Here is an 11,398-nt window from a genome sequence, read left to right as displayed (position 1 = left end):
CAGCACTGGGGCCTGTGCTGGGTCTTGGCACCAGGAGTCACATAAACAATCATTTGTACACACTAGGAATCCAAATGTGCTCTTTTCCTGGGGTCTGCATCCTTTACCTTGACAGCAATGGAGAAAGAGTTTTTAATCAGATTTATTTTATATACAGCAATTGCCTGTTTTGTCAGCAGGAAAGAAACCCAGTCAAATGGATATTCTCATAAAAAGCAGCGTAAGCATTTTTTTAAAATGAAATCGCACCTCAGAAGACTCAGCTTTCTTCCATTTCTTTTACTTCCCCCAAAACTCACCGCACAGACTTGGCGCTGTTCTACCCCTCCATTGTTTAGCACACTGGCAGCGGCCCATGGAGAAGGAGAAAAGCTCTTGCCAAGTAAGCTCTAAGGGTATGCTCAACCCTCCGTTCAGAGTCTTAAAGAATCAACGGCCTCAAGCGGATTTAACCTGTCTCCATGCTATTTCCTGCTATTTCTGGGCTGGGCTTGGGAGAGTCCAGACAGGGCACTGAAGGAGCATCACAGAGTTTATAGAAGCCTGTAGGGCTGGAAGGTGTCCCATACTGGGACAGGAAATCATGGAAAAGAATACATCACAATCACAGAGGCCAGTAAGTGGGAGACCTAGAATTTTAAGAGCGAGAAGCAGTATATGCCTGGAGATCAGTATAAAGTCAAGGCCAAATCTGAGTTTGAAATGATGAAAATCTATGCCCTAGCTCAGAGTAAGGGAGAGAAGTAGTGTGGGGTCAGAACTGGGTGGGGGTTGCCTTTACTCCGTGTTTTTATTCTATTTAACCACCACAAATTAGAAGCACTGTCCCCCTTCACCCACATTCTGGGGACGAGTGCAATCTGCTTTATCTTGCCTGTTTTCCTAAATCCTTCTCTTATCTATAACACCTTCCTAGACATACCCAGAAAAATATTAGATTAAGCATCTGGGACTGCCTGTAGACCATTCAAGGTGATAAAATTAGCCACCACGAGGCCAAGGAGATAACTCCATAGGTGAATGGCTGCTGTTTGAGCACAAAGAATCGAGTTTACATCTCCACCACCTACAAAAAAGCCAGGGATGGAGGTGTCCACCTATAACACCAGTGTTGGGGGTGGAGCAGAGACATGAGGGTCCTAGGGCCTCACTGGCCAGCCTCTGGAAGCTCCAGATATAGAGAGATCATCTCAAAAAATAAAGTGAAGGAGAAAATATCCAAAGCCTCCACATGTGTAAGCACAGGTGAATGTGTCTGTACACACACACACACACACACACATACACACACACACACTTACACACGTGTGCGCACACGCACAGAGACTCACAAATTAGCCATTACCTGGAGGCAATAAGGGCATCAAAGCAGTGACTGTAAACACATTGATTCAGTAAAGTGCAGAACCAGGTAGGTTCACGGAGGAGAAAGGGTGCTCCAAGACTGATGTGTGTATCTCTCCTGTGCACAGCTGACTGCTGGAGAGTCCCCCCCCCCCCCAACACTGCACTCCAACTCAAGCAGCTGGTCTGGCTTGGTCTCTACTGCATTGTCCCGTCACACTCCTAGATCTGGACAGTCTGCCATATGCTGTTCATGAACTTGTTTCCATGTTTCATGCAAGCGTCACTAGAGCAATATTCATGCCTGGTTCAGTGTATCCCAGAGCCTAGCAACAGCATTAAACAATTAACGCAACTGTGCACATACTGTTTGCTAGTACTGGGATAAGTCCTTGCACATGTACTAACTCGTCTAATCTTAACTGCAAACCAAGAAAGTCCTGTTATATTTTATAGGGAGGAAAACTGAAGGTAGACAAATTTTGTGATTTTTCTGAGGGCATAGAGCTGATTAAGTGCTGGTTCTAGAATGCAAACCTGGAGAATCTGTGGAGTTCATGGATTCAACTCCTTTCATAGATGACCTCCTGGGTTTCTGTGTATTGATGGTCATTTTGCCTTATTTCCACAACAGGGGATAGCCTTCTGTGTTCTGATCACAAGTGATAAAATAGTCAGCTTGGGATCCATATTGGGGATGCCTACAGAACACAGATTCTGTAAGACATATATGTGGGTAGCTAATAACATAGGACGCATGTCTTGCCAAATACTAAAACTTACTGTAAATGTGATCATAGCAGCCAAGGCAGTACACAAAGAAGATAAGACATACCCAAGCGCATATGGGGACTTAGTATCTGGCAAACATGACATTTAATTCATGTTTAAAAATGTATATTTAATAAACAGTACAAATATGCACAAAACAAAATAAAAAATTAAAATACACCTTATACAAAAACCAGAAAGGTTGCATATCTAAATATATAAAGTGGAATAAGTATTGCCAGAAATTTAAGGGGAATCTGATGGTAGAGCCATGGTTTGGAGAAGACCTTTGAAGAAAATAGAAAAGTAGAATTTATTCAGAGAAATGCTTATTTGCATATAGGAAATTTTAACATATTTTACAGGAGGAGATGTAAGCAAATTGGAATATAATAGGAAATTATTTATTTTATGAGTATGTTAGTTTCTCTGGTATGTAAAAGTATTTGTAAAATTCTCTATTTCTGTAATGTACAAAGAGAGTATCCTAAGGAAAGACAAAAATCTCAATAGATGCAGAAGACACAGAGCCTACACTCTGACCCTCTAGTGAGCCATAGAAAATGCAAGTTGAAGAAGCACCATTTACCACCAAAACCATTTTGTGGCTGGAAAGGGTCTTGGACAAGAATGGAAATGTCATCATTTGCTAGAAAGAATTAAATAAGACACTGTTGTAGGTTTCAAACATATCTGAGCCTTTGTGGGAGACGAGAGCACAGGACAAGAATAATTTTCAGCAAGAAGTTGAGAAGCTGTTTATCTAACATCTAACAGAAATGTTTTAAGGAATAAATATGGGTTTTGAATTCACTGGTTCCGTAGTATAGTTGAGGCTATAGGTGTTATGAGAGAACTCAGGCAAAGCATAAAGACATGGAAAAGGAAGGGCTGAGGATGGAATCATGAAGGTCATGACCATTTACTGGACCCACAGAAGAATACTCAGATAAGGTGGTGGACTCGTATAAGGTCCACTCACTTCAACTGTCACTTTAACTAACTCTTCTTATTTTGATAGACAGAGAGCAGGAGATGTACCCTAGTGCCTTTTCTTCATTCTGTTCACACCTCTGCCCGTGTTTGTTCTTTATTTATCTCTGTTCTCGCAGGAGCACAATTCTGTGTAGAGTACAGATGCTAGAGCCACCGCTTGGGTTCAAATTCTGGGTACAGTATGTGTGCAACATCGGCATATTTACAGAATCTCTCTGCTCTTTAGTATTGCTATCGTGAAAATTGAGTTAATGCATGCAAACCACTTAGAGTAGTCAGTGTTGTTAGTAATAGAGTCCCCATGCTACTAATCTTCAAGCACTGTCTTATTTGACTTCAATGGATCTCAGAAAAGCTTTTAGTAGTAGGTCCTCTAACTTTTTGCTTCTTCCCTTTTACAGACGAGGAAGATGAACTTGTCATAGCTCCCGATGTGGCCACACAAGAAGCAGGTGGCAAGAGATGAAGCCACAAATTCTGTCAGGGTCTGCATTGGCCCGTCTCTCGATTTTATGATACTCTGCCTCTCTCCTCATCAGTGTAAAAGAGGGTCTTGTTAGCATGGAGTAAGGCCATGATGTGGCCTGGGTATCTTTTTCTTTCCCCCAAAAGTTATCTACAGTCATGTTCATTTGTCCATAAAGAGAACTCACATGTTATTTTTCTTCCATCTTGCATAATTTTACTCTGTGAAAGAATGTTCTAGGTCTTCTTGGGTGGCAGTTTTCAGCAGTGTTCATTAAGATCTGGGCTCATGAATTCTCTCTAGAATAAGTGGTCCCTGGGAGAGGGAGGATGGTAATGCTTATTGCTCACACATCTTGCAACCCAGAGACTACTGCAAAGCTTTTCCCATCTCCATGCTAATTTTCTTCATGGGCAATATCTGTTCTGACTTTAAAAACATCTTTCTTTTCTGGAGGGTGGATAATAGTGCTCCTAGAGAAATAAGTTTCTAAATGAAAACCCCAGTGCCAGTCACTGCCTATCTTTCTATGAATTGCCAATCAGGGATCCCCCGCATGCTCCCAGATAATACAGTCTACTGCTATTGTTCTTGGTTTCCCACCAGAACTAGATGGCAAGAGCTCATGGCTAAAGACTCCACATCGTTTAAATACAGGACACGAAGAAGTCCAGCTGGACCTGAAAAGGGAATATTCTCCTAGCATTCATTATGCAGGAAGCTCCTATTCAGGATACTGTGGGAGAAAAGTCATTAATGGTCCTCCTACCCAGCTGGGGACACTTCAAACTACATACCAGGCAATATATGCCCACTAGTACAATTGTGGTATGACTGTTTGGGGGATAACCAATTGCTTTCTGATTGAATTTGAGGTCTGCTCCATGGGAAGAATACATGCCTGGCACTATTAACCTGTTCACATTCATGCATTTGAGGAGGTCACAGACCCTAGGGGGCAATTTGCTATTAATGTTGTGCTGAAAGGACATAGTCAAATTGCCTTTTAAATATTTTTTTTTTTACCCATAGATTAAAATTAGTGCTGCTCTCAGCCTTGGTTAGGGGAGCTTCTTTTTGCAGCGGGTAAGAATGAACGCAGACACTCATTACTGGATCAAGTACTGTACATAGGTGACTATTGAGTGCTCAGTCCTGAATGGGATATTGATGCCACATTCTCCAAGGCCATGGAAAACTGTGGAAGAGGAAGAGGAAGGATTATAACACTAAAAGGCTATCCGCTGTCAAAGACACAGCTACTACATACAGTAGCTGTGGTCACCTGCATACTATCTGCACATAAAAGATGGGGAACTAGATTGGAAGAAGGAAGGTCAGCAGGGGCCCGAGACATATGAGAGAGGGTAACGACGGTGATTACGATCACAATACATCATATACATTCATAAAACTGTCAAAATTAAGAAAATAGTTTGTCTCGTTCTCTGTGTGTTTTATGGATGCTGTTATCCCTTTAGCTCCTGTCTATTCTGCTGAATCCAACACTGTGTATTTCATGCCTTCTTCTCACCCTGCATGTGACAGGTCAGCAGCTGGCCCAGGCTTTGGAATAGCTGGGGTGGGGGAGAGGTGGGTTTTGTTTCTTATTTCCCCTTGTGATACATTACTTCGATCTACCAGGAGACTGTTTGCGCTGTGTTGTCTCTGGGGGACTCCTCTTGCCTGGAGCTGCCCTGGTTCTCTGGTCTGGGCTCACGAAAAACTCTAATTCAATTTACAATGCAGTTACATAACTGTTCCCAGTCTCCAGTTGACCTTGATGTCAAGTAGCGGTCAAGTTGTACCAGCCCAGGGAAAGTGGGAGGACTCTCTGGTCAGCCCTTGAGAACATTTTTGCTGGGGTTCTGGAATGGAATGTAGCACAGAAAGCCCAAACCAGACCGGTAAATTATTTGGAAAGTTTGGAAAGTAAGAGATGTTGATTTTTGAAGGATGGACGCTGTTGACTTTTAGGGCACTCCAGTGACACTTGGGATTGCATTAGTTGTTCTTTGACCAGAGAGGAAAGAAAAGGGCATATCTTCTCCCTCAGAGAAGTGCCGCAAGCAGATGAGCCTTTTGGCCTCAATAGGAAGTTCTCCAAGGAGTCTTCAGCTTGGAAACCTCCCCAGGATAGACTTCCAGCACATTCTTTTCCCAAGTCCTGGTTCTACTCAGTTGGAAATAGTGGCAGGAATAGCAAATTTTGATACATTTCTTTCTGGTCTTAATAAAACCCGAGAGCCAGGGGTTTCAACAAGAAAGCTAAAATACCAACTAAAGGCTAAGTGAATTCATCAAACATTCCACGTGTATGAAAGTTCTGAGGAAAGAGGCACTGTATCTAATCTATTCTCTTTTGTCTCTTCACAATATGAACATCCAGCATGGACAAGTCCTTGGAATAATTGCTTAATGATGCAGAACATAAGGTATAATACTCTTTGTGAGTTTGGGGAATTGACCTTTTCAAGTTAATTTGACAAACTAAATCATTCTGGACCTTTTTGGATTCAGTTTTCTATGTCTTAATCTTATTTGGGTTCTATGCAAATATAATGCTAGATGAATATTACACAGAGATATACACAGGTCCAAATATATGTAGACATAATTTTTAACTAAAAGTTTTCAATGCTTGGGATTAAGCAAAGGACCTTGTACACACAAGGCAAGTGTTGTACTACTGGGCTCTGTCTCCAGCTTTATAGCATCATGATTAATGGCCATTTACTGGTTGCTCACCTGTGACAAACACATAGTATTCTGTATCTAGAGACATCAACACAATTATGTATTGGGCAAATTTCAACCAATGTTCTGGGCTGTAAATACTTATAAATCCTTCAAATTCCCTACTTTCATCTTTTCAGACAGTCTAAACATTCCTAAATGTCATTGGTATGTCCAATGTTACATTTTAGAATTGATGAAAATCAATTTGAAATTAAGCGCTTAAGGTTTAGTAATTTGAAGGAAAGTTTCCCTGCTAAAAAATTTCCAAAATCTTTCTCCACAGAAGGTACAAATATGTCAACATAGATGCTGTTAGTTTTTCTAGCAATATATAGCCCAGAAACCAGCACACAATAGCCATTGAACTAATATTTAATTAACTAAATTGAACTAATGAGAAATGAATCATTTCCTGTATACTATGTATTAACATACACATAATACCTTCAACATATCATTTTGAAATAAACATTCTAAATAGATGACTTTCCTCACACAATCTTTAATGTTGACAAAATATCAAAGAACAGCCTACACATACTCTTTGAATAAAAAACAAATTTAAACTTGTCATTCCAAATTAGGGACCCAAAGAAATGTCAAGCCTTTGAAACAAATGGTGATGGTCTTCTGGTAGATTTCGTTTCCAAAGATCTCTCCACTTCAAAGCGTATCAGTTGCTCAAGCCTTGCTTTGCAGAATCCCACATGCATCTTGTAACTTCCCCCATGTTTGTTATTACAAACGATATTTCATGGCAGCTTGTTTGTTTGTTTATAGAAATGTCAAGTCACTCATCACATTGCAGTACAGAATGCCCACTCCTCGTGGTTCTCAGGCATGTCTGCATGCATTGAAATTGTTGCTTCATGATGAGCTGGGGCCACATCCACACAGTCAGACAGCTCTTAATTGCTTCATTTTCAAGATACAGATTCTTACAAAGTCTATTTTATTTGCAGGAGAGAAAAAGTTTTAAAACTTTGCTTCTAGTTCACACTGAGAATAAGTGTGAGGAAAGCAGATGGAAAATAATGAGTTTCTTCAGTACTGTGCTGGCTGCAGAAATATTAAAAAAAAAAACAACTCTACCTTTTCTACATATTTCAGTAATGTCAAAATTCTGCTTTGAGTGAGTTTGATTCTTATTAGATACATGTCATTTCCTGTTTGGGTAAACTAGATCACAGATGGGGTGCTACCCTATCACACTGCCCACAGAGCAATTACCTTAAATATGGATAAAATAATCTGTTCTCTCTCTCTCTCTTTCTCTCTCTCTCTCTCTCTCTCTCTCTCTCTCTCTCTCTCTCTGTGCCAGGGACTTAACCCAGGTCCTTCCTTCTACATAGTGCTGGCCAACTCTTTTACTACTGATCTACATCCTCAGCCTAAGTGTATGACTTCTGTCTTCTACACATCCTCATCCCCTGCATGTATACTCACCAAAAGTATCCTTAAAAAAAGAAATCCTCAGTAAAAACATCAGCAAATAACAACAACAAAACCCCAAATAAGTGAACAATCCCCTCCCCCCAAAGAATAAGCCAAAACTAAAATAGCAAAATAATAATAATAATAATGATTACAACTAAATAGCTTAACTTGGAATAAGTAACGGCTGAAGAACATCAATGGAAGGTGTCGAAGTAGCTATTAATTTAGTCGGGAGAATAACCTGGGCTTACATGTTTAGGTTCAAAGAAGCAAAAAGTTTAGGCCTAACTGAAAATCATGGGCCATCTCCAACCTCTAAATCACTCCTGATTTTCTCCAAGATTTGTTTTGTGCAGAGATGAGATTGCTCTCTCTGAGAAAGCGCGGCCTCTCTGCTTTTGTTTTGCTTTACTTGTTTTCAAGTTGGGATTCAGGTAACATAGGTAATTTATCTCCGATCTTTCAGGTTATTTTGATTTCGTTTTTTTTTTTTTTTTTTTTTTTTTTTTTTTTTTTTTTTTTTTTTTTTTTTGGTTTTTCGAGACAAGGTTTCTCTTTGCAGCTTTGGAGCCTGTCCTGGAACTCGCTCTGTAGCCCAGGCTGGCCTCGAACTCACAGAGATCCTCCTGCCTCTGCCTCCCAAGTGCTGGGATTAAAAGCGTGTGCCACCACCGCCTGGTGTTATTTTGACTTTAATCGATCAGTTTTTCATGATTTTTGTGTGAGTCAAGTTCCACAGAGTGTGTGGAGGTCAGAGGACAACTTGTGAAAACCAGTTTCCTCCTTCTATCATGTGGGTTCCGCGGTTCAAGTTTGGAGCTTCAGCCTTAGCAACAAACGCCTTTACCTGTCGAAGCGTCTGGCCAGTTCTTATTTCAAAAACACATTTTCTCAATTAATGTTTTTGTGTGTATAAAATATAAAGCACTTTTAAGAACCTTACAAATATTTGGTGATGAGTATTTGATAAAATGCTCATCCTTAAAAGGAAAGGGCCAATTACATTAAAGGAAGAGGTTGAAGGGATTCATTGTTGAAGGGATATTGGGAAGACGTGATTCCGGGACTCAAATGCCTTCTTGTTTTCAAGCGAGGTGGGGCAAGAGGCAGGTTGAGCTAAGGAGACTGGCAAGGACAGCAAGCAAGTCTACTTGACAAAGTGAGCAGCATGTTACCAATCCAACATGGAACCTCTTTCATGCCAGCCATCTCTAACTCTTTGGAGGGGTGATAACTTGACCTTTGATGGAGTATAAGTTTGCATTTGGTAAACAAAAACTTTACTTTCCATGATACTTCAAGATTTAGAGAAAAGAATTGAATTATTAATGAAAATACATTAAATTCTTTCGAGACAGCTTTAGTTCATTTTAATTTTAAGAGATTCTACCTGTATTGTGTGTAGGCTGAAGGATGGAGTCAAAGCAATATTCAAAAACAAACAAAACAACAACAAAACAAAAAGAAAAACTAAGGCCAAGGCTGACCAAGTTATGACTTTTCAAAGACTGGCTACCACTGTTTTAGTCTATACCTCCTCTTTCCTAAATACATATCAATGATTCTACTTATAATTGAATCCCTGCCAGTGGAGGCTTGGGCAGTCAGCTCCGGCTTCAAGTTACCAGGTAGGCTCAAGAGTTGTCAGTAAGTGTAGACTCAAGTGTGATTATGTCTATTTTGAAAAAATTAAGGACTTCCAGTAGTTACTTAGTTCACATTCCTTTCACTACATGGCTTTAGCATGGATGCCACTAATATATAGATATGATTAATAAACATGTATGTCATATATGTTACATGTAATCTCATATATTTAATACTTCAAAAGAAACATTGGCTCTATGGGGCAATCATTCTTTTAAAATGCTTTTAAACTAATACAGGATAAAGTGCCACAGCTGCATGGCAGTTAAGCACACTTTTGAAATATCTCTAAAAGAAAGGAATGGAGCTGAGTAGAGCTAATAGTATTTCAGAGATGACAGAGAAAGAAAAAAGTTGGGGGATGTTACTGGTAGGTTTTGGTGAAGCCCTGGTAGCATATGATGTGCACATTTGAGGTGGGGCATACAGAGATGCACATGTACAGCGTAGAACGGGTAACATACAGTGCGACCTAGTACACCTAGCACATGCACACATTCTTGGTGGCGTGGGCAGATAGCTCCTACTGAGAAACAGTGGTAAGTTGGGTCAGAGATGTAAAGGGGAATGGAAGATGTACTCAGACGATGGTCAGTGAAGAGAACGCGCTTTCCCAATGATGGGACAGTCCTCAATCTTCTCCGGGGGAATTGTCACAGCCTGGGACCATTTCACAGGCAACCATGGGATTCTTCTCTGTTGAGACAGATTAGTGTTTGCAAGGATCATGAAGCGTGTGGTGATCAAGGAGAACGACAAACCTCACAAGGCCCTTAAGTGTGCTTCAGCCCTAAAATAGAAAACGTCCGTTGTGTTTCGCGATGATGGATGGACATTGACAAGCGCTTCTCACGCAGGGTGACTCACTGAACTTGCGCTTCTGAAAGGAAGGACAAGAGGGTGAAAGAGATTGTTTGAGGGTGGCAGAGCCATTGACAAGGAAAACCAAATGCAAAAGCAGCCGAAGTAACTCTGTTCCTAGGAACTAATTCATCACGCCATCCAGGGGAGCCTGTCTAGCGCTTGGCTTCCTGAGGTCTAAATAACAAATAGAAGCTTGAAGAGCAGAGTGCTCGTCAGGTGTTTTGCTTTACTCTTTGGTATTTGTCTTAAAACAAAGGCAGCAGCGATGCACTCTGAAGCCCGTAATTGAATTCGTAAAGCCAGACAATGTATATAGGCCTTTTTCTCAGCACTAGGCTATGGCATCACAGTTTTTAATTTAGATTGTATTTTGTATTTAAATATCTTTTCTTAAACAAAACAAAACTTAATTCTGAGTTGCGAGCGACACTGAACTTCTGGGCCACAGTGGCGTGCACAAATGTAAGTAAAATGAACGCATGGGGGTGGGTGGAATGGGCACTGGGAGTTAAGTATGAGACAAATTTTTTTGTCTTTACTTCTTGTGACCCCCCCTGTCCACATTGTAAATTTTCTTGATGTGGAATGGTGAGCAAATCTTGACACAGGGAAATCTCACATCTGGATGTGAGTGCTTACAAGGCTTACCTCAAGTGCAGATCCCGCCCCTCAGCACCCTTCTCTCCTGTAAGATAATGGTGGCAGATTCAAAGAAGCATTGTTCGCAGGGTCAAACAGGGTGATGAATGTCGGGTGTGTGGCAAAGTGCTCAGAACAGGTTCATACTCTTCATACTCTCGGTTCCTCTTTCCTGTTACTCTCTAACCCCCCGGCTAGACTCTCCTAAGAGGGATCCTGAGAAACATGCTTCTCACACATCATTTCTGCTCTTCCTTTGCTCTCTCCCTGATGATGAACCCAAGCGCATCTGCTCTGGCTTTCCTTCTGATTTACTTCACTTGTCTATTGGGAGAGAAACAGTGGAGACAGCGGCACAGGTGCAGGCAGGGCTACAAAGCCACGTGGCGAGGAATGCAGCTACCAAACGTTACAGGGGGCTCGCGCCTTTCTCCTATGCTAAAGGAGCTGCGCACTACGGGGCTGGCCGCCAACCTCGATTTTCCTAGAAGGGGT

The 11,398-nt window shown here is 41.1% G+C and overlaps 1 long non-coding RNA gene across 1 annotated transcript; it reads right to left on the bottom strand.

Annotated features, from left to right (window-relative positions):
* Positions 1–9,056: 9,056 nt before the first annotated feature.
* Positions 9,057–11,056, bottom strand: LOC131921736 (uncharacterized). The gene is made up of 2 exons (XR_009382077.1): positions 10,913–11,056; positions 9,057–10,280 (listed from the first exon to the last, which is right to left on the bottom strand). It is a non-coding gene; the product is annotated as an uncharacterized LOC131921736 (long non-coding RNA).
* Between the last annotated feature and the right edge of the window lie 342 nt (positions 11,057–11,398).

This window comes from Peromyscus eremicus, chromosome 11 (assembly GCF_949786415.1).
Source record: "Peromyscus eremicus chromosome 11, PerEre_H2_v1, whole genome shotgun sequence".
In the NCBI taxonomy this organism is placed as follows: Eukaryota; Metazoa; Chordata; class Mammalia; order Rodentia; family Cricetidae; genus Peromyscus; species Peromyscus eremicus.
This window is presented reverse-complemented; position numbering and strand designations above follow the sequence as displayed.